The 24,702-nt window shown below is 39.4% G+C and overlaps 1 long non-coding RNA gene across 1 annotated transcript in view; it reads left to right on the forward strand.

Annotated features, from left to right (window-relative positions):
- The window catches only part of LOC116549160, a 304,678-nt gene that overhangs the window by 274,561 nt on the left and 5,415 nt on the right, over positions 1 to 24,702 (forward strand). Inside the window, exon 2 of the long non-coding RNA XR_004267727.1 lies at positions 19,610 to 19,734. This is a non-coding gene — a long non-coding RNA (uncharacterized LOC116549160). The remainder of the gene's footprint in view (positions 1 to 19,609; positions 19,735 to 24,702) is intronic.

Here is a 24,702-nt window from a genome sequence, read left to right on the forward strand (position 1 = left end):
ATAGTGTGAGTAAGAGCCTGGTTTTGTAGAAATCTTAAAGCAAAATACAGTGGTACCTTAAGAGGGTAGAGTGCCCAAGGTAACCCAGGGAATGGCTATTGCATGCCCAGTAGTTACATGGATTTGGTCAGTAAAGGTCAAAGTTAAATAACTCACTGCCATAATAGCTAAATAAATGCTGTTGGTGCAGTTTGTCAACAAAAACTCAAATAAGAAGAGAAGTAGCTAAAATAATTGTATATTGACTTAAATTAGAGAAAATACAAGAGAAAGAAATGATTTACAAAATGAGTTCTTTGAATTAAAATGATTGACATTAAGATATTCTAACTCTGTTTCTAAAGATCCCAAATCAGGAAACAATTTTTAGGATTATGAAACATGCTTGCTAAAAAAAAAAGTACAATTCTGTGGTTTATCTTTCAGCATTACATTTGATTTGTAAAGAAGATAGAAGGCTTACAGTCACTGTACAAAGAGAAAGATAGAAATGTTTGAAAAGATACAGTGACTTTCCCATAGTTAAAAAGGAGCCAGCATGGGTCCAGGTTTTGGAATTGAGATTCCTTGGCATCGATTCAGGGAAAATGCTTTCAAACTCTAAAATCCTATAAAGATGGGAAAAATAATGACCAATAAAGGCCTAGTGCCTTTTATATGGTAAGTGCTTTACTCATGATGTTGAATTGACTGTACACAGGAAATTGTTTTAAGTTTTTTCCATCTTTTTCTAGTTTTTTTCTTTCTTGAATTATTTCATTAATTATTATTTTTTGGTCTGAACAACGTCTGTAAATGTTGTAAATGGAAAGGTTTTCCTGTTTTTATCCCTATATTAACTATTTTTGTTGGTTTCTTATGTATCCCTCTAGAGTTACTCTATGCACTGATAAACATACATGTGCAAATAGAATTATATTTTTCACATTATTCTGAATACAGTTTTATAATTAAATTTTTACCATATGAACTTTCACATATGTATCTGCCTTATCATTCTTAAATGCTGAGTATTTTATTGTACATATTTATAACTTAAAGATATAGATTTAACAGCCTTCTGCTGGTACACATTAGGGCTTTTTTTGGTATTACCAGAAGTAATTCAATTAATATCTTTGCCCAAATACATTTTGCATGAGTGTGAGTACATAATAGAATCAATTCCTAAAAGTGAAACTTGCTGGTTAATGGTAGGGTGCATGTATTATTTTGATGGATATGGCCGATCACTCTCTGCAGAACTTCTGCCAGCTTATGTTTCTGCAACAGCAAATAGGAGTGCCAGTTTTTCCAAACACTAATCAATAAGCACGTTAACGTTATGAAAAAGTCATTGCCAATTTTATCCATGCGTAATGTTATCGCAATCTTTTACTTTTTCTCTCTTACTTAGAATGAGAGTAAACATTTTATCATGTTTAAAGGTCACTGGTACTTGTTTTATTGAATAGCCAGAATCAGTTTTCAAAAGTATTCTAATTTAATGAGTAATTAAATTAATTAAACACTGTAAACAATGCTTTAAAATATATTAATAATTTCTATCTCAGTGGCAGTTGACGCATTCGCAGTTGACGCATTCACACTTGACCTCCTATAGTTTCCTTTGAGCCTCCTCATTTTTCTCATCTAAAAGTGGAGGGGTGTGTGTGTGTGTGTGTGTGTGTGTGTGTGTGTGCATGTGTGTGTGTGAGTGCATGTGTGTGTGTGAAGGGGATTTATCATCAAGGTGGCTTTTATTCAGCATATCACTTAACATGATTCCTTTGGCAAGCTAATGTATCTGTCCTTGTTACTGTCATTAAATGTCCAAATATTCATGAGTAGAGTTTGGGCACATAGGCCAATAAATGACTAGATTGACATCAGTGAGGCAAAATGGATAAAGATGAGGCTTATTCATTTTTTTCCTTTGAAAACCATTATAAAAGGATTATTAAAATTTTTCCCTTGTGATGAGTACATTCTGCATTTTGCAAATTCTTTCCGTGACTGAAATTTGCGGTCAAACTTAACTTCCCTATTTCATCTTAGAAATTCTTCTCTATTTTCAGGATCAGGGGTGAGATAAGCTATCTAAATCATTTAGGAGGCTCTGAGGTCAGCAAAGGAAGCCTCATGCCAAAGGAGATGACTTTTACCGGAAAAAGGGACTTTATCTTTGAATACACAAATAAAGTCTGCACTATCAATGAAAATGCCCTATGGGAGACCTTCTGGAATGATTGATGCCATCTCTCACGTCTGTTGAAAACCCCTCTGGGCTTACACTGGCCATATTTCTCTAATCTTATTTCCATGAAAACTCCAGGGGAGAGTGGCAGCCTGTATCTGGCAATGCTCGACTGTGTCACACGACTCAACAGGGCAGATTAGAGTCGGACAAAACAACCGTGCCGGTCTCTGTTGTCAATTTTATTGACAGAAAAATGAGTCGTTAAAAAAGAGCATCTTAAGTTATAGACCTAATTTAGTTCCTGTGTATTAACCAGCAGTTCAATAAACCTGAAGAACAGTTTGCATGCATCTGAAGCAGCTGAGTGTTACGAGTTTAAACATCTGTTTAGTTTAGTCCCCGAAAAAGTCAGAGATCTGCTGATTTATCCACACTTCTCTGAAACATACTGTCTGCAGGCCTGGAAAGTATTCAGTGCTCTGCAAGATGGTGGGAGCAGTTCACAACCTTCTCATCCCTGCCTCTTTCTTTAGGTACACTTTTGAGAGAAAAAATAATATTTCTTCTCATTTGTGTTCTAATTTGAGGATTTGGTTTTATGCTTTAAAATGTTTTATTAAAGCATTTCTTTTTTTAAACTTTCCATACTACTGTAGGAAAAGATGTGCTTACAAGAGCCATTCATTTGACTCTAGCTTTTCATTGCCATTGCAAACATCATCGGTAAAATTACAATTGAATGTGGAAATAATTAGGGGAAATTTGACAGTGATTTATTAAAAACCAAAATGCCCATAAATTTAAAAGCATGCTGAATATTTCAGCCTTTATACCTTTGTTTTTAAATAATGCATCTTCGTAACCTTTTTAGATCTAACAGCTAAAATCAAATTGAGAAAATTAAGAGAATATTCTGTGATTCTTACTCTAAAAGTATTCCCTTCTATAAATATGTTTCTAAAAATATGGAGCCACTCAAATAATTAGGAATTATCCTTTCTGTTTATAGTGCATATTCCAAGACAGTAAGAGAGGAATATTTTCCTCCATAGTTAGTGTCTTTAGAGACAGAATATGACAAACAAATTTTATGGTCTGATAGCTTTCTGGAAATAAAATATTCATATTTTTCTTTATGCCAATAATAATCATGTAGAAAATTGTAAATAATAATCATATAGAAAATACGGAACAAATATAGCATTAAAAATAGCAACAAATATGACAAATACCTAGGAATTACCTTAAAAAAGTATTTACCTGTATGGAGAAAAATACTAAACTTCATTGAGAGGGATATGGGTGATTGAATAAGTGCATTCCAAGTGGGAAAACAAAAATACTCTGTTGATGTCAATACCTTTTAAAATGACGTTTACATTTAATGCAATCTCAAATCTTCAAACATTTGAATTTTTGAGAAATTTTCTAAAAGAATAAGCTGATATGAATTAACGTTAAAAAAATTAAGATGCATTATCAAAGATTAGAACATATTTAAAAAGCTATAAAACATGAAACAGTGTGGTATTAGTGTCAGGATGGACATTCAGATCAATGAAACAGGGTAGAAATACTAGGAAAAGGCCCATACATAGAAGTTTTTATTACTTGAGTAAAATGACATTTTGAATAAGTGGGGGAAGAAATGAAATTGTTCCATAACTTAGATGACTGGTTACTTACATTTTAAAAGGTCATGTCTTTACTTGCCCCATACCAGAAGTGCCACAGTACAATGGCTTGCTGGTATTGGGTTACAGGTGAGCTCAGATGTGATCATTTCAGTTGCCTGGGTGGCTGATAAACTCTGGCTGTGAGCGGCCTCATTTGTTTACCCCCAAGTGCCATGAAAACATGTATTTTTCTACATGCACTGTGATGCAAAATATGCTAGAGAGCACTGTCTTTTACTATATACCAAAATTAATTTGAAATTGATTTAAAAATTAAATAAAAATGAAACAGTAAGGAAACTTTGAGAACAAATATCTTGGGTCTAGGAAGGCTTTGGAAAAATAAAATGAAAGCTAGAAATTATAAAGGAAAACAAAAGAGATTTGGTGAGCTAAAGTGAGTATTTCTGAACCTCTATAATACAAGATTATCAGAACTAAAGGACAAGTCACAAATGGGGAAAACATGTCAGGCAAAGTGTCAAATGAGTGGAAAGATTCTACAAATCTACAGGGAAAAGATAGATACCTACATATTTTGAAAAGGGAAAGGCCTGAACAGGCAATTAACACAGATGATTTTTTTAAGCTATCGATCTTATGAAAAATGTTAAAGATCATTAATAACAAATACATGCAAATTAAAACAGTGAGATTCTCTTATCATGTATCAAATAGGTAGAGATAAAATGATTCATAATTCCCCAGGTCGACTGGAGTGTGAGACATTGAGAACTTTCTTCTTCTTCTTCTTTTTTTTTTTTTTTTTTTTTTACTTGGAAGGCTGAGGGTTAGAATTTTTTTTTTCTTCGCAGCTCTGGGTTGCAGTGAGCAGAGATAGCATCACTGCAACCTCCACCTCCCATGTTCAAGCAATTCTTCAGCCTCAGCCTTCCAAGTAGCTAGGACTACAGCTGTGCGCCACTACACCTGGCTAATTTTGTATTTTTAGTAGAGATGGGGTTTCACCATGTTGGCCAGGCTGGTCTCAAACTCCTGATCTCATGGCCTGCTTGCCTCGGCCTCCCAAAGTGCTGGGATTACAGGCTTGAGCCACCATGCCTGGCTGTTGAGAACTTTCAAACAGTGCTAAATAAATTAAAATAAACTTCTAAAGGGAAATTTAAAAACAGATTTCCTAGGCCATTATGATTCCTATATTCTATGACCTAGCAGTTGTAGGGATGTATCCTAAGTAAATAATTAAAGATGGGGCCAAAGTTCAACATAAAAAGATGCTCCTTTCAGCATAATCTATAAAAGGGGAAGTTTAAGGTATCTAAATGTGTTTTTAAAAGTTCTTATATATCTTCTACAGCATCAGATTTAGTCACTGAAAGTGTTACAGAAAACACTTACATACTGATAAGAGACAATATTCACAATATAGAGTCAAATAATACAATGCAAGTTGTGAGAGTATAATACTTTTTTCTTTAAAACAACATACAAGTCAACAAGCAAAAACAGCAGAAGAGCACATAGTAAAATCTAAATGATGATTGTGTATCAGTGCTGGCTCATAGGTAACCCTTGCTGCTTCTGTAGTTTTCTGTTTTTAAAATTACCTGCACTGAACATATATTCCTTTTGTAACCATTTAAAAGAGATGTTATTAACATATAAAAGTAAAAAAGTTGGCCGGGCCTGGTAACTCACGCCTGTAATCCCAGCCCTTTGGGAGGCCGAGGTGGGCAGATTACCTGAGGTTGGGAGTTCAAGACCAGCCTGAACAACATGGAGAACGCTGTCTCTACTAAAAATACAAAATTAGCCTGGCATGGTGGCTCATGCCTGTGATCCCAGCTACTCGGGGGGCTGAGGTGGGAGAATCTCTTGAACCCAGGAGGCAGAGTTTGCGGTGAGCCAAGATTGTGCCATTGCATTTCAGCCTGGGCAACAAGAGTTATAATAAAAAAAAGAGTTATAGTTTATTCAGTTTCAACTATGCTTAAACAAGCATGATTCAAATTCCAACCGCATATCAGGGCTAACATTGTCAGAAAATTCAGTCTTCTGATTATTGATTTGCTGCAGTCATAAATGATTGGCACATTTTAGAAGATGACAGGATAAAATAGGATAAAAAGATTCAGAGGAACTTGTGCCTTAGCCAAGACTTCACAAGTCTAGCCTCGCCATTGACTGAGATGCCGTCATCTGAATAAGAAATACCTTGTCCACAGCTGATAAATACTTGATAATTTTTGATGTATTATGATTTTAAAAATTTTGACTCTACTTACATTACAGAACACTGCATGATTTATTCTAGAAAAAGAAATAAAAAATTTAAAACTATCATTAATGTTTATATTATGAAAATTTCTATCTCTTTAATGCTATACTTTAATCTCATATGTTAGTAAAGCAATTGATCTGTTTTCAAGATTGTAAGTAAAGAGGCATCCTTGATCTCAGCTGTCTTCGTGGCACTCTGAAGTGGGATGTAAGTGTTGATACAGAATCTAAGAAAATGTAATGATCCATTGAGATGTATTTATTTTTATCAGATGTAGAATAAAGAAATCTGACATTTTCATGAGCATAATTACAGTGACAATGCACATCCTTATTTGAAGTTTTAAACAGTAGAGGTAAATAATTAGGTTTAAAGAAGAGAAAAGGTGAAAGGGTTTGTGCTAGGGAATGCACACTGTGTCTTAAAGACTTAGGATTATTCAAATATGCCATCTAACTTAAGAGATTCATTTGAATAAAACTGAACCAGGATCATGTGCGATTTGTAATATCTTTTTATTCATCCTGGGAAAAGTCTGATGAGTTGCTTTTTATTTTGGAGAGCCCCCTCACTCTCCAGTTGAGCTGTGGCTGCACTTGCACCTGGAATGCACAAGTGGAAGGCCCTCTTGACAAAAGTCCAAGACACGCCTTAATGGATCATGGTTAGTGTTCCACAGCATGAGTCACTGGCGTTTTGAAGAAGCATCAATTTGGCCATAATATGTTTCCATGGTTCCCACAGTTATCACTGTCTGCCTGGATAATGAGCGCCAATAAAATATGACCTGACTAGATTATAGCAGGGGAAGAATCTGAAGAACACTCTTTTTATAGCTTCTTTTCTTATAAAGCACTTGACTGACTCCCTTTCTAAGGCCATCCTAGAATTTACTGTACTGTGCAGTATGAGGTAATTGGCTTTCAGGATTTCGGGAGGATTTTGTGCTGCAATCAGATCAATACTGTGTGCTTTGCCTGTGTGGTCAGAAGAAAAGAGTAACTGTTTGGGAACTGGAGTAAGGCAGAAAAAACCCAGAAAATGACAACTGATGGAGAGGGCATAAACCGGAAAATGCCCATTGCTGCCAATGTCCATAAAATGTACAAAAATTTGCATCTGTTATGGATTAGTAACAGATGGAGCTGTTAGGTAATAGTAAAAAAATAACCAAGTGTAATCCAAGAGATATACGTTGGAGTGACTTGGAAAGTAGACACACTGCATTCAACCCTTAGCTGTCCAGGGCTAGGGTAGGTGATAGAAGGAGAAGGGGCAGCTTTTCATGCTGCAGTAGTTTAAGAGTCACTCAGTCATCAGGGCATGGTGGCTCACGCCTGTAATCCCAGCACTTTGGGTGGCCGAGGTGGGTGGGTCATTTGAAGTCAGGAGTTTGAAACCAGCCTGGCCAACATGGTGAAAACCCGTCTCTACTAAAAATACAAAAAATTAGCCAGGTGTAGTGGTATGTGCCTGTAATCCCAGCTACTCAGGAGGCTGATGCAGGAGAATCGCTTGAACCCAGGAGGCGGTGGTTGCAGTGAGCTGAGATCACACCACTGTGCTCCAGCCTGGGTGACAGAGCGAGACTCAGTCTCAAAAAAGAAAAAAGTCACTCAGTCACATGTTGGGCCATGTAAATGACTCAACAACTAAGTATGTTTTCTGTGCCACATACATGGGCTTGTCATTGATAGGAATTCCTATTCTGAATTCCCTTTCATAAAAAGTGCCCCACGATTGGAAGAAGGGGCCCGTTCCCTGCAACGCCCACCCAGGTGCCGCCGCCTCCAAGGCATCCCCCTTTCATTCTCTGCTCTTCCACACCTGGCTTGACTAGCCACTGCCCCTTGGCTTCCCTTGTTGGGCAGGGGCTGTACCAATAGGTTTTTTAGTGTCAGTACTGGCAGGTGAAAGTGACATTTTGTTGTCATGAAGGACAGCAAAACCTCAAGAGCTGAGCAGGACAGTACAGCAAGCCCGGCCCCGCTCCTCCTTGGGGCAGTGAAGCCTGGCAGTAGACACCCTTGCTGCTTGAGCTTTTACTGCTGATGAGGCCTGAGTCATGCACAGAAAGTCCCTGACAACAAAAACCACAGGGATGTGTTTTTCTGAGTAGTGTGAAATCCCCTCTAGCAAACACTGATGACAATTGTTGGAAGCCAAGTTTTTTTTTTTTTTTTTTTTTTTTTTTTTTTTTCAAAGGAATAGGATATCTAGATTCAAGAGCTGAACAGAGGGTATGGTGACTCACACCTGCAATCCCAGCACTTTGGGAGGCCGAAGCAGGAGGGTTACTTGAGCCCAGGAGTTTGAGACCAGCCTGGGTAACATAGTGAGACCACATCTCTACAAATAAAAATTAGCTGAGCATGGTGGCACACACCTGTGGTGCCAGCTACTGGGGAGGTTGAGGTGGAAGGATCACTTGAGCCTAGGAGTTTGACACTGCAGTAAGCCATGCTCATGCCACTGCACTCCGGCCTGGGCAACAGAGTCAGACCCCATCTCAAAAACAAAACAAAACAAAACTGAGTGGAGGTTGCACAGTGACCATGAAAACTCCTATTTCTGTATTCATATTCAGAAATCCTAGTGAGAAAAGGTGGAGAGTCCCAGAACAGGGATGCCATCTTGATCTGAAATTTTCCAAATGTTTATGTCTAGATAGAGAGCTCTGGCGATGGCCAAATTATTTTATCACTTGCTAGTTGTGAACCTTGAGCTACTTGCCACCTTTCAATTACAGTTTCTCATCTATAAAATGGGAATAATAATGATTCCTACCATGCAGTAGTGAAGCTTAAACAAGATGACACATCTGATATATGGCATAAGATAGAAACTCAATAAATGTTATTTATCAGTACTATGATTTCGGGGAAACAGAATATTTTCTAATTGTTACACATTTTCTAGCTGTTATATGGATAGGTTGCTTTTATTCAGAAAAAAAATAACCTTCATGCAGTGCTTTTATTTCCCTAGGGGCTATTAAAATGTCTAATCCTATTATAAGGACTTCTGCTTTCAGCCTAATAGATATACTCAGAAATGGAATGGACTCTGGGGCAGATAGGGCTATGGATGTAATGACATCAGGTACATAATGAAGCCCACTTTGGCAGATCTGAAAATACCCTCTGCCCTGTCTAAACCACTTGGCAAGTCCAAATCAATCAAGCTACACAGCCAATAAATAATTTCCGGGCTCTTAAGTCTGTTTTCATTAAGTCCTTAGCAATAATGTATTGAGTTCCATATGGGAAATGTTACATGCTAGCTGCTTTGGGACTGTATAAACATGTGTAAGACACAGTGTGGTGATCCCCAGGAGAATACATATAGTAAGAAAAATATTACATGAGAAAACAACCACAATAAAAGTAAATGTGAAAACTGCTACAAGAGTTAAACACAGGAGCTCAAATACTTCACTCTCTTCCAAAAAAGATGTGTGGATTTTGCTGGGTAATTATGCTTTGAAGAAAAAGGACCTCAAGGAGGAGCCAGTGGCATAAATAAAAGTGTAAAGATGATCTGTAAAGATCTATAAAGAAGGGAAGAAAACAGCCTAAAAAGGCTGAGAATACCCAAACTTAGAACGCCTCTCCATCTACAGGGGATCACAGTTCCTCATCAGCAACGGAACAAGGCCTGATGGAGAAAGTCTGTGTTCCATTAGCAGAAGCAGACTTTAAAAAGTGGATGATAAGAAACTTCTGGGAATTAAAAGAACTTGTTCTAACCCAATGCAAAGAAACTAAGAACTTTGAAAAAAGGTTTGACGAAATGTTAAAAATAACACACAATTTAGAGAGGAATACAAGTGAATTAATGGAGCTGAAAAATACAACACGAGAACTTCGCGAACTATGCACAAGTTTTAACAGCTGAATTGATCAAGCAGAAGAAAAGATATTAGAGGTCGAAGACCAACTTCATGAAATAAAACAAAAAGACAAGATTAGAGAAAAAAGGATTTAAAAGAACGAGCAAAGTCTCCAAGAAATATGGGACTATGTGAAAAGACCTAATCTATGTTTGATAGGTGTACCTGAATGTGACAAAGAGAATCAATCCAAGCTGGAAAATACGCTTCAGGATATTATACAGGAAAACTTTCCCAACCTAGCAAGGCAGGACAATATTCAACTCCAGGTAACACAGAGAACACCACAAAGATATTCCTCAAGAAGACCAACCTCAAGGCACATAATCGCCAGATTCACCAGGGTTGAAATAAAATAGAAAATACTGAGGGCAGCCAGAGAGAAAGGTCAGGTTACCCATAAAGGGAAGCCCATCAGACTCACAGCAGATCTCTCAGCAGAAACCCTACAAGCCAGAAGAGAGTGGGGGCCAATATTCAACATCCTTAAAGAAAAGAACTTTCAACCCAGAATTTTACATCCAGCCAAACTAAGCTTCATAAGCGAAGGAAAAATAAAATCTTTTGTGAACAAGCAAGCACTCAGATTTCATCACCACCAGGCCTGCTTTACAAGAGCTTCTGAAAGAACCACTACAAATAAAAAGGAACAACCAGTATTAGCCTTTCTAAAAAATGCCAAAAAATAAAGAACATCAACATAATTAAGAAATTGCATGAATTAATGCGCAAAACAGCCAGCCAACATTAAATGACAGCATCAAACTCATATATATTGTTATTAATTCTGAATTTAAATCAACTAAATCCCACAATCCAAAGACACAGACAGGCAAAAAAAGCCAAGACCCATTGGTATGCTACATCCAGACCCATCTCACATGCAAGGATACACAAAGACTCAAAACAAAGGGATGGAGAAAAATTTACCAACCAAATGGAGAGCAAAAATAAATAAATAGAAAGGAGGAGTTGCAATTTTTGCTGATAAAATAGACTTCAAAGCAACAAAGATCAAAAGAAGCACAGAAGGATATTACATAAAGATAAAAGGATCAATGTAACAAGAAGAGCTAAAGATCCTAAATATATACGCACCCAATACAGAAATACCCAGATATATAAGACTTATAAAGAGACTTGGACTCCCACACAATAATCGTGGGAGACTTACAGATCAATGAGGCAGAAAGTTAACATTGATATTCAGGACTTGAACTCAGATCCGGAACAAGTAGACTTAATTAACATTCATAGAACTCTCCACTTTAAATACACAAAATATACACTCTTATCAGTACTACATCACACGTATTTACAGGTTTAAATGAAATATTGGTTGGCTACTTGTTAATTATTTTCTTCCCTCATTTTTTTTATGTCTCTATTATTAAACATAATTACAGGCATACCCATTTTTAGACTGCATTCTAGCCCGGGCAATAAAGCAACACCCCTGTTCTCTCTCCCTCTTCCTCTTCCTCTTTCTTCCTTTCCTTTATTCTTTCTTTTCTTTCTTTTTCTTTTTTTTTTATTCTTTTTCTTTCTTTCTCTCTTTCTTCCTCTAGAAAAAAAAAAAAGGAAACTCATCATTCCTTTTTCTAATCCTTCTCTTACATTCTTTAGGCTACTCTAGTCAAAAAAAAAAAAAGTGTAAAGATGCTAAAAATAATTTCAGTAATAATAAAAATAACTGACTTACATTTCATACGATGTGCCAGCTAACATATGTATACATCAAGTCAAATAGACACAGCATAGGTAAGTGCTAGGTAAAATATATGCATATTATATATATGCAAATATATATTTAGATCAAATTGATGTTAGAGAATGTGTTGTAAGGTAGGCAAGGGATTAAGCTGCAAAGTAACCTGTGGTTAAAAAAAAAAAAGGGCTTTCAAAGTCTTCTGAAATGTCAGAACTCCCTACCAGGAATACAGAGCTTTCTGAAACATGGGTGACCCTCTGGCTGTGGCATCTGGTGGCAGATCTGGGATTAAGAACTTCACAACCGTCCTCTGAGGGAGGTGGTGAGTGCACTGTTATGTCCACTTTGCAGGTGATCAGAATGAGGCACAGGATTTTAGTCCATTTCAGACCTGGAATTAGTATACACATCATACTTGGCTGACTTCCAGTGCTGTTCTCCTCTCATATCCAGGTTCTTACCCAGTGGCTCTGCAGTACCTTATGTTGTTGATTCTAGAATGAAACAGACAGAACTTCGATGTCCAAAGATCACGTAACAGATAAGTGGCAGCAAGCCCAGTATGCTTGGGCTACTTGAACTGCATGTAAATTGCAGAAATGATAATGGTTGAGGTTATGTAATATTTACTTGCAAGGAGTGATAGGGTTGGCTTTAAAGGACTTGGAAGAATACAAAATCTGTGTGCTAATAATTCATCAGACATATAATTCCAAAAGTGGGAGACACTTTGAGACCATATCTTATTTCTTTATTTTACTAGTGAGAAAACCAAAGATCAAAGAGATCAGATGAACTGCCAAAGCCATACAAAGAGTGAGTGGGGCAGGCCCATGCCTCTTTACTCTTGGGCCAATGGGGACTACGGGTCTAGGCAATTGGTCTTCTAGAAGAAGCATTCAAAGTGGCAACAGATGAGATGGGAACTGGAAGGGTGGGTTAAGCACGGCCCTGTGTGTGTAGAGGGGAAGCTGGTCCTAGAAAAAAACTCCAGAACATTTGCTAGAATAGGGATATAAATATGAAATCATAGAGCATCCTACCTCCTCCCTGAGATACTGCCTCTAATTTTACAAAATTTCTCTCTCGATGAAGACGTAGACGAAGGTAAGTAGCCTTGAGTATGCTTGATTTTTCAACCCAGCATGATAGAAACGTCAACAATTTTATTAGATTTAAATGGGATTGATTGAATTAAGTTCTCTACCTAAGAAAAAGTGTGAGTTCGGTGTTATACATTAAAATTTGGTTTTAGGAAGAATGAGATCATGTTCTTTACAGGGACATGGGTGGAGCTGGAGGCTGTCACCCTTAGCAAACTAACACAGGAACAGAAAACCAAATACTGCATGTTCTCACTTATAAGTGGGAACTAAATGATGAGAATACACAGACACAAAGAGGGAAACAACAGATGCTGGGGCCTACTTCGGAGTGGGGATGGGCAGAGAGAGGATCAGAAAAAATAACTGTTGAGTAGTGGGTTTAGTACCTGGGTGACAAAATATCTGTACAACAAACCCCTGTGACACAAGTTTACCTACATAACAAACCTGGCTGGGTGTGGCAGCTCACGCCTGTAATCCCAGCACTTTGGGAGGGATCCAAAGCTTGGTGATTCCTAGGTAGGTTGAAGAGACATGTAACTGTTCTGGGAAAAGAATAGAACAGGATGTTTTGCCACTTGAAGGTTTCCCTCTCTGTGCCCTGAAAAAAAAAAAAAAAAAAAAAAAAAGAAAAAAAAATGGTGTGGAATCCATGCGGCTTCAGGGAAGCAAGAAACTAAGGTCTAAACTTTGTGTTTGAAGTGAGGATAACTTGTATCTGGATGACTTAAAGATCTATTGGCAAGAATGCAAACTAAGTCTCCCAAGGAGAAACCTACAAGGAGTGGGGTCAATTGCTCTGGTGACTGTGGTACAGCCAAAAGCCTTTGAGTGTTAGCCGGGGAGGGCTGGTTCAGGTTCTGCAGATCCAGTTTCTGGCAGTAGGGCTGGAGTCAGCATCACTAACTAGTGCACTGACCAGACTTTCCAGTTTTTTGTCTCTCCAAGCGTTCTTGTACAGAATAAACCCTTTGGAATGAATAAGTCCATACTGTTCTTGGACCAGGCAGTAAGAGGGAACCTGAATAAGGTTATACCAGATACTTTTCTAAAAAACAAATTGTGGAAACTGAAAAAATTGAGGGAGGAGGCATGCCAGAGAAAGAAATGTGATTGATTTTATTTAAACTACACGCTGAAAAATGTGACCCATCTCGGCTACCTATGGATGTCATTAGTTGGGCTCATCTGTGGATACATTCTGAGATTCTCTAGTTCAATATTTGGAGGTGCACATGGACTTGAAACATGTTGGTTGATACTATGCTGAAATGGGCAGCCTGGGAAGGATTCTGTGCGGGGCATGCCAGGAGCTTTGTGACTCTCCAGGGAGCAGCTGCTAGAGGGAAACTCTTCTTGCTCTTTTTCCACAGATACTGGCTTATTTTAGAGGAGACTGTTTTCAAACAAAAATGACAGAAAGGACCCCTTTGTAACACGAGCATTTCTTTAGGGGAAATAAGCCTCCCTGTGACCTAGTAGTTAAGAGCTGTCTCTGTGATGATTTTCTCTGGACCTCACAAATGCCACTTCTTTTGCTAGTTCAGGCTGAGTATTAGCAGAAACCTACGTGTGAGTAACACGTAACCACAAATATCATGTTGTCTAGTTAGAGGATAAATATATACAATTATCCCCTGTAATTAAGGTCACAGGGGAAATGTAATAAAAGTTCAATTATTTTGGCAAATTTGTTATGTCTAAACATACATTTGCTTTTTATACTCTATGGTGTAGGCCCCATGAAGATGATTTAAGGTGTTGTGGTCTCTTCTTTGGCTAATTTATGTGCTCAGAGAATATGCATCTACTCTGACCTCACCTGCTAACTTGCAAAGTGGCTTTTCTATTCCCAGAAATTCATAGCTGTGTGCAGAATAGCCTTTGAGACTTAGAGGTAGATAAATAAGTTGGTTTTCTTCACTCCCATATTAAACCTGTGTGCGGCACTTTCTAGAGATGCTGCATAAAAGATAACTAAAGAGGTAGGAGGCTGAGGCGGGAGATAGCTTGAATCCGGGTGGCAGAGAATGCAGTGAGCTGAGATTGTGCCGCTGCACCACAGCCTGGGCGACAGAGCAAGAATCCATCTCAAAAAAAAAAAAAAATGAAAGAAAGGAAAGATAACTAAACAGCTAACTGATAAGTTTTCTCTGTCGTTTCTTAAGTAATTACTTTTTTGGTGACTATATCTGTTCATAGCTTAGAATCACTCAATAGGTTAAGTGAGTGTGTGGAAGTAAATGAAATCTCATTCATGGAAATAAACTTGAAACATTGAACTGATGATGCATGTGGCTAGACAAATACACTTTGCAAACCAGCTAAAGTTTTGAGCTTCTCATTGAATAGATCCATTTCACTTTAACTGTGCTTTTCATGCCAAGGGCTGTTAGCCGGGTTTCTGACAGATGTCAGCAATGCAACTTAATACAAATGCCTGAATGATCCTTCCTCCTGGCTGTGTTGCAAACCGTATCAAGTTTCTGATGCCCAGACCAGAATACTTAACAGTTCTTTTATGCTCTCCATGTCATTTAGTTTAACACAAATTCATATTCAGAAGATTTAGCTATATATGCTATGACTCCTTAGAAAACCTGAAGACCTGATGACCCTTAAAACCTAAATAGGCACTAAACACTGCTATGTTATAGAGTGCAGGATCTGCAGGGACAGGCAGATCCCAGGTTACCTTTTGTGACCAAGGCCACATATATAGTGACCTTGGCCTCATGTATTGACTATGCCTCATGTCATATTTGGGCCTCTGAAAGTCAGCTGCATTCCCTGGTCAGCCTCAGGACCATATCACAGGATGACGTAGCCAAGAGATACATGAGGACCACCAGTTCCCATTATGTTGGCTCTGCACACTCATGCAACACCATTTAAATAATCCACGGAAATCTATCCCCTCTTCCCAGGAGTTGAACTTCTGCAGCTGGCAGACTCCCTGCATGTTTCCTGGGAAGAGCTCAGGGACATGAGAATTCATTTAGTGGAGCATAACCCAGCTTTTAGTCTCCATCCCACAGATCCACACACTGGAGTAGGGGAGAGGCCACAGGTGTTGTCTGGAAAGGTGAAGGGCCAAGCACAGCGTCCTTGAACTGCGTCCTGGACCCGTGCTGACCATTCCACCCCCAAGTAATTGTGGGATGATGTGTTCCCTTCTTTATAGGCAAAGTGGGTTATGGGAATTATTTTATGAAAAGTACCTGGGAGTGTTGCCAAGCTCATTTTTGGTTCATTACACCATCTATTATTAATACATCATTATCACATAACGATTGTGTGCTCTGATCTTTCCCTCATGTCTAGTCTGATGGTTTTTCTCTGTTTTTGCGTGTGCAGGCAGTGTAACTGGATCATGGCTCTTGCTGAGTTCAAAATTTATCTTCTGAATATCAGCAGAAAGACTCTTTCTGGTGAATGAATGCAGATCTTCTGAGCAACTATTGATTGACTTTGTCATTAGACTCACTTTTCAAAACATAGTAAAAAAGAAAAAGAAAATTAATATTATGTGGTTAAGTCTTAGCAACTGGGAAGAAACGTAAGGTGAAATGAAATGGTAACGGTAAATGAATGGGAAGAACCTGGGAGAAGGTAACCATGATAATCATAATGAACCTGATAAAAAGAGAGAGAATAACACAATATACAGTAATAATGAGAGGAAAAGATAGGTCCAATAGCATGACTACAGGCTTTGAAAAGTAAAGACAGCTCAAAAGGAACAAAATTCTCAAAACATTCTAATTGTACAATCCTAGATCACCTTCATAGGAGGACAGTTTAAGAAACGGGCAGCAGGAGAGGGCTGGCTGTCTATTTTTAGAAAGAATTTGGCCACAAAAAGGAAGTATCAGCACAAAAAGACGAGTCCATTTCTACCTACACATGAGGGGTAGTGTTTTCCAAAAAGACCAAAATGTGGCGTAATTTTATCCACCTTTGTAACTCCAGTACCCACTATAAGGGTGAGGCCCCCACAAATGCCTTCCATTGATTCTGTAGTTTGGAGAGTTTGCTCCCAGGTTCATATGAGAATGAATGGCTGTATGGTATCTGGGATTTGCTTCAAAACAATCCAGGGAGGAGACAGACGAGGTGAGGGTAATGATGAAATAAGACTGACCACAATTTGATATATTTACAGCTGGATAATAAGTACTGAGGCGTTCATCACTGTATTATATCTACTCTTGTATGTTTGAATCAAAATCAAACCATATCTCTCAATTTAAAATAGGGTGTAGTTTGCTAAAAAAAAGTTCCACTTGAAATATATAAATGCAGATCTTTAAAAAAGAAACACACCAGATCAGAAAAAGTAAAACCCTTAGGAAAGGGCGATTTGAATTGAAGCATAGGTCACACATTTGATTTGCAGTGGAGCGAAGCAGCAAATCTGGTACTCAGGAAACTTACTCTGGTAACTCTCTGGGAAAGACAGCTCTGTTTTGTGGCTTTCAGTCAAAGGGCATGGGTGTCAAAGGGAGCTCAGTGTTTTCTGGGTCTCTAGAGGGGAACCAATCAACCAAAGTCATACAACAGTATATGTTTACTGAAAACAAAAACTTTCCATTCAGTTGGGGCTATGGAGCTATACAAGGGGCTTTTCTCAAGGTTTTAGGCAGACCAGGTGTGGATGAATGCACTAGTAGAAGTCTGATGGCCACCGGGTAGGGATGCTGCAAGGAGAATTTCTGTATCAGCTCAGAGCCTGGACTAAACGACCTTGAAGCTCCCTTCCCACTGCATGATGCTCTAATTCTGCAATGAGATGATCCTTCCTATTTAGGCACATAACTCATAACTCTTGTAGGAGGCATGTCATTTGTCACACATCATGAGTACCCGATTTAAAGAAAAACACACTTGATTTTCAAATAAAAACTTATATAGTCCTTTACCAACAAGAAACTTAAAGATTCAAATTATTAATGCTAAATAACTAGTGTTAGTAAGTTGGGCTTTAATCCACATATACCGAATCCCTAGAAACAGTAAGGTGTTTGGATACTAAGGGAGGCCAGGGCCTGTGCAAGTGCTGAGTACTTGGATGGGCTTGGTGCCTCCAGCCTCTCTCCTCTCTTTCCTGGGAGCTGTTCATGACATGCTGCCTTCGAGTTGTTCTTCCTGCATGGAGAACAGCTAGAAAGGTTTGGATGCCCACCTTGCAGAGTCATTTTTGAACTTAAAGCAACATGCAGCCAATCCCAGTGATTTTTCTTTAAGCTTTATTCCTAACTGCAGTACAAAGATTAATTTTTCTCAAAAAATGAATTCTTGTGTAAACAAACAAATGGATCTGAGGGCGGGGGTGAGCATTCTGAAATGGCACAGTATAACCAATGTAGGTCAAAGGCCTCATGGCCTCAGACTGAAGATGCCCACTTTTCAGGACCTCAGCTAGCCTTGCAATGCATGATTGGGAAGGATATGGTGCTAGCCCTCCAAAGATCTGGAAGGGACTCCGTTCTGTCCCATGATATTATTATGCTTTCTCTCTTTCTTCTCCAGTTGTCAATGACATGAATCTTTGCTCCTTTCTTCATGGAATATTTCTGATCTAATAGCCCCTACATCTCAAATGATGGATATAACCACCAGATGAGTATTACAGGAAAGCTGGATTGCTCTGCAGTGAGTGAAATATGGAAAGGCCTTTCCCCACCAAGCAGCAGGCCAAATTGTAGCAGGAAGATGAATTTGAAATAAAATGGTTCATAGATCAGAGGTGATGCTGCCTTTTTTAAAGCATGAAAGTGTTCCTTCTGCAGAATGAGGCTCAAGCAAAAGAGAAACATGAATAATTTGATATTTATTTATTATGTTATAATCTGCTTTAATCCATTAAATGTATATGAAATATATATACATGTATAGATGATACAGCAATATGATTCTTTAAAAGGCTACATATTTAATATGCTTTGACTCTTGGCCCAGAGCAAATCTGGCTTGTTCCTGCCGATAAATCATCCCCAGCCCTGAAGCTCTGTAGAGCTGACTTTAAATAGGCACCTGGTCTCAGATTTTGCTGGATTTCCGGTGTGACAGAAGGAAGGGCACTGTACTTGTTACTCAACTGCATCTCCTCTTTCACATTTCAGGCCGTATATTTCCATTAATTAACGCACACTGTCTTCAGCTCACTCCTCCATCTTCCTTTCAGCACCTGGTTCACAATTTTGCTTCCCACACCACCGCTGACAACATCCTTGTACTGGTCAGTTTATGAGCATTCTGGCACCTTACCATTGAACACATAACACCCTGTGTTGAAGTTTTTGTAAATACATCTTCATCTCCCTGCACATTATAGTACCTTGAACTTGGCATTTCCCATGCAGAAACCATACTGAGGCACTGCGGGTAACTCAAGCTTCACAAATATTTGCTCTGACCCAATGTGTGGCAGGGCCACTTTCATCTCAGATTCACCATCCTTACCATTCCCGCCACCTTTAATCCTCCCTGGAGTCCAGCATCTACCAAGGCTGTGCTAGTGGAGGAGGGCTTTTGAAATGCAATCAGGCTGAGAGGAAGATGCATTTTTATTTTACGAAAGTTCAGGAGAAATTGGCCGGATGCTAATCTCAGCGCAACACATCTGCGTACCCCTTTGTCTCTCCCACAGAGGCCAGATCACTGTGAGGGCTCTGCTGTCTTTGCCAGCCTTCAAGTAATCAGTGGCTCTTGTCCAGCAGTGGCTCAAACTCCTGGCCATTCACCCCAGGGACAGAAGCCAGTGGAGGGAGCAGTGATTGTTATTTACTTTTCATTGGCAGGTGGTGATCAGATGGGCGTAAAAGATGAAAAAAAGAGAGAATGCATGGCAACAAATGGTGCTGCTCTCTGTGCAAAAACTAAGGCCCTATGACCATGAATGGAGCCAGAGGGAAGGTTGGAGCAGGTAAGGGACATTATTTCCAAATCACCATTCCCCTTTAGACTTTGAATGTTTTTAGTGTTTCATTAAATATTGTTACAGGTCCTCTAAGATTCCACATAAACATTTAGCCAGCCAACAGTTAAGTCTACCTCCCATGGCAAGTGATGAATGTTGAGATGCTAATCGTGAATGGCACAATCTCAAGGTCTAGGTAAAGTGCAATGTTGGACAAGAAGGGACTGAGAAAGGAAAAGAAGACATTTCCAGAAGAAGGTGCCAAAGTAGGGCTCCAGGCCAATCTGTTGAAAGCCAATTTATTAAAATTTAACTTAATGAATGACCAATTTACTAACTCATTGAGGAATTTTGCTTGTGAGTTTGTGTTTAGTTCCTACCCCTGCTTCTGAACATGACCCTGCCTCTGTAACAAAATTGTCTGGGCAAACTTCAGAGACAGGGACAAGGTGAAGATGGAAACAAAACTTTCTAAACGTCCTTATAATTTCACAAATTGGGCATTTGGCAAATTGTTTTTCAGTAAATTGACTTGCTTCCCCAAAGCACGGCTACCCTCTCATTGTGTCTGTTTTCTAGCACAGGCTCCTGCTGCTTTCACATGCAGTTAAAATAAGGAGGGATGACATTCCCAAGGGCATGCACATATGCACACCACAAGGTGACATGTGCACACCCGCACACAACCCACTTCCTGGGTTTCTGTCACAAGGTGAAGAAAGCCTTCTCAGCAGTCATCCCCTTCCTTCACGCTACAGTCTTGCCTTACGTTAGGCTACCTTGGGAAAAAACGTCACCAGAATTCTGGTGCTCAGACTTTCAGAGCATGGTAGGTCTTTAAGTCATAATAATTGGGTAATCAAATTTAAGACTAATTCCGACCTGGATCCCCTCTCTCTAATTTTCTTGGCTGTAAATCTATTCAGGCTGCTGTAAAAACAAAACAAACAAGAAAACCCATACATCGGGTGGCTTATACGTGAGAGAAATTTATTTCTCACAGATCTGGAGGTTGGGAAGTTGAAAATGAAGGTGCTGGCAGAATTGATGTCAGGTGAGAGCTCACTTGCTGGTTCATAGACAGCTGTCTTCTTACTGTGTCCTCAGCCAGTAGCTGGCAAGGGAGCACTTGGGGGCCTGTTTTAGAAAGGCACTGATCCCATGCTCCACTCTTGTGACCTAATTACTTCCCAGCCTTACCTCCTGATACCATCACATTGAGGATTAGATTTCAACATATGGATTTTGGGAGAACACAAACAGTTAGTCCACTGCAGGTCCAGAGTGCCCATAAAAACGTCCATCTATGCAAGGGACATTACTTCAAGTCTTAAATATGCCACACTCCACCACTACAGTTCCCTGATTTCTTTACTGCTACTCACTCTTAGTTCTTTGTTGATTACATCAAAATTGAAGACCTTTGGAAAGATCCTTAAAGGAGTCTGAAAAAAATTAAGAGAAAAAGACACAGGAATGCAAATTAGAACAACAATAAAATACTATTTGTAACCTATAAAATTGTCAAAGCACGTAAAAAGGAACTCTACTGGTATTGACTCCTAACCATTGGTGAAAATACAAATTGGCACAGTGCTTCTGGAAGACCATTTGCAAATACATGCTGAGTAGTTTTAAATATCCATTGATCTTCAATTTTTCTTCTAGGTATTTTTCCCAAGAAAATAGAAATGTATGCAAAAGTTATCCTAGTGATGTTTACAAGACTAAAATAGAAAAAAAAAAAAAGAAAATAGCTTTAATATCTATCCTTACCAAATTAACTGAATATATTTTGTTACATTCATATGACATATGATATAGAAATACTATGCAAATATTTAAAATTATCAAAATATTTTAAGTGAAAGAAGCAATAGATTGTTAATCTATATATAATACTATAACACTTTCTAGTATAGCATGTATAATGTTAGAAAAATACCATTACTTGATGTACTAAATTAAATGATAATTATAAATAGTTAAGAGATTATAAGTGCAGGCTATGCTTTTTTTCTAAATCTGTATTTTCCAAATTTTTAAGTTAACATGTTTTCAGTGAAGGAAGCCTGGTTTTGAATTCTTATAATTCTTTTTACAATAATTTCATAATTTTCCATATAACAAAATTAAGAAAGCAAAAGAATTTAAAAAGCAGCCTTATCTTCCTACCAGAAAGAATCCCATTGTCCCTTTTCTCTCTCTGTTAAGCACAGATCTTCTCTAGAATACAGAAGTATTCTAGAGATCATTGATGCATTTGAGGGAAACTGAAAACAAAACAAAACAAACAAAAGCATTAAATAGTAAAATAACAGCAAGGTGAAACTGATTTAAGACAATCAACATCATTTCCTATGTATTCTCTAAACACAAGCTTTCTCTCGCTTTGGTAGGTAGAATGAATCTGGGAAGGGACTGGTGTCCTCTCCTCCTCCCGCCTTCTCCTCCTTTCTCCCTGACTCCCTTTTAAAAGCAAGTTGCACTGAACACAGCAGGGAGGTCTGATGGGAGGCACTGGTGGGGCTCCTTGCTGCAGGATGAGGATGAAACACGCACAGCAGGGAAACATACACAATGCGCATCAAACCCCAGCACCGGGAAGGCACAGAGGGGCTGTTCAGGAAAGCGTGCCGATGATGACTATTATTATTTAGTCTTAAACCAAAAAGCAGGGCAGCCCCTTTTGGAAAACAAACAGGAGCAGTGAACCAGTGTCACTGGGTTCACAGGCAGCGGCCAGCTGCACGCAGCGGCAAGTCAACCAGAAATTCAACTAAGCAGTTTCCAGGATTTCATGGGAAGGATGACGATTCCTGAGAGTCCGTGCTCCCCTCTGGGGAAATGGGCCACTTGGGCCCCAGATGTGCGGGTCTTTTCCGGACTCAGGCCTGCGTCAGCATCCCTGGCCCCGGAGCCTGCGCCCTCATCATTGCATAAGAGCCTGTGAGGCCTCGGAGCCCACGCGCTTGTCATCGGCGCCCCCTGCTGGACAGTAGGGAAATGGCGCCTTTGCGGCCATCTCCTTGCCCCAGGCTGTCTCCACGTTATTTTCTCCCTGTGCCACCACGAAAGAGGAATTTTCTACAGAGAAGGAAGAGAAATGAACCTTACCGCCGTAGCACAAAGCATAGCCTGGAGCCCCAGCCAATATATTATTTCCTTGGGAGGAAGGGCTGATCTCAGCAGTTTGTTCACACGGGCTCCAGTCTTTTCCTTATACCCGTGCACCTGCATGATGGAGAGGCCAGGCCCCAGCCTGACAAAGCAGAGAAGGGACCAGATAGGATTTCTTAGTGCGTGGAGCAATGTGAAGGGGCAAGGTCTGCAGCCTTCTCTTGCTTTTAACTCTAATCCTGTTATAGAAGCAGAAAGACCCAGAGATGGCAGAGATGTCCTAAATTTCCTTCTTTCCTGTTTACTCCTTTAAACAACCCAGCAAACTGCCTGTCACATCTCCAGAATTCCATCGGCCTCCCTTGAAGTGTAAGTTGTTACCCTCACCTGGCCATACACATTTTAGAGATATTCAGACCTGCCTCAAAATCTTCTCTGCCCAAGCGTTAGAACTCCTGAGCTTGGTTGGGCGGCAGCTGCAGTTTCCCATACCACCATGCACACTCCCTAGAGAAAGGTGGTACCATTATTGTTCAGCTGAGAGAAAGTTAGTCATGCTACCGTCTTCCCTTTGTTCAGTTTGAGTCAGATGTGCCGCATGTCTTGCCTGAGCAGTGGCTAAATTTGTGGTCAGTGGGGCTCAGCAGAGAAGGAAGGGCTGTCAGTCATGGGCAGGCCAAGGGTGCAGGTCTGCTGGGAGGCTTTCCTGAAAGCAGCCCCTCTGAAGTGTTCAGGGTAGCCTTGCCTTTTAATTTTAGTCCATGTTATTCATGCTCTCCTCTTCTCATGATTCTCAATCTTAGCTGCACTTTCAAATCACCCAGGGAGCTTTTAAAAATCACTGATGCTCAGGCTCTGCCCCAGACTCATTCATTCGGAATCTCTGAAGTTGGGACCACAGCACTGCATCTGTTTTTTATGTTATATTATTTTATTTTTTAGAATCTCAGATGACTATAATCATCAGCCAAGATTGAGAACCACTGCCTTCATCTCTCTCTATCCACCTTGTAGGGTGTGACCTTAAACAAAGTAGGAACTACTAAGTAATGTTTGATGAATGAATGAGTGAGTGAGTGAATATATGAATTAATGGATTAATGAATGAATGAAGCCTGGGAAGGACCAAAACAGATGAATAATCCTTTATGGCAAATGTGGGGGAAAATGTGATTAATGAATTAATTACGAACTAAAAGTTAGCCATGCAACAAAAGCAGTCACCAAACTAGAGGTGGACCACTCAGTGGACAGGCTGAAGAGGAAGAGCCAGGTATTTAACATTGACAGGAAAAGGCCTCAAAGGAACCTGGGTTTATTGTTGGAACTGGTCTGGTAAAATTCTCTTTTTGGAAGACAGCAGGACAGGGAGGAGGCAGAGAGTGGGAAGTAGTTGAACTCATGTAGCTGTCACAGAAGAGGATGGCAGTGTCACTTGTGTTTCGGGGAGTCAGGCCCAAAGCGGCCCTTGCTGTGCACACAGAGCATATAGAACTCACAGTGCCCTGGGGTGACAGGCAGAGGACAAGTTGCCATGTGCTTGGAGAAGGCAGGACACAAACCCACCAAAGAGGCTCAGGAACAAGAATGCATATGTGAGAAGTCTACGCAAGTCCAGTTTCTCACCCTAACTAGAAAATGAACTCTTTGAGACCAGAAATAATACCTTTCTCCGACCTTTTCTGAAAAGTTTCTATTTCTCCAAGTATATGGGAGGAGACTGACCTCTAAAATAAATATGAGCAAGAGGGGAACCAACAGAAAAATTAAGGACAGCATATTAATCAGGGTTCTCTAGAGGGACGGGACTAATAGGATAGATGCATATATAAAAGGGAGTTTATTAAGGAGAAC

The sequence above is a fragment of the Sapajus apella genome, unplaced genomic scaffold (assembly GCF_009761245.1).
Source record: "Sapajus apella isolate SASKATOON/1434 unplaced genomic scaffold, GSC_monkey_1.0 scaffold6, whole genome shotgun sequence".
Classification (NCBI taxonomy): Eukaryota; Metazoa; Chordata; class Mammalia; order Primates; family Cebidae; genus Sapajus; species Sapajus apella.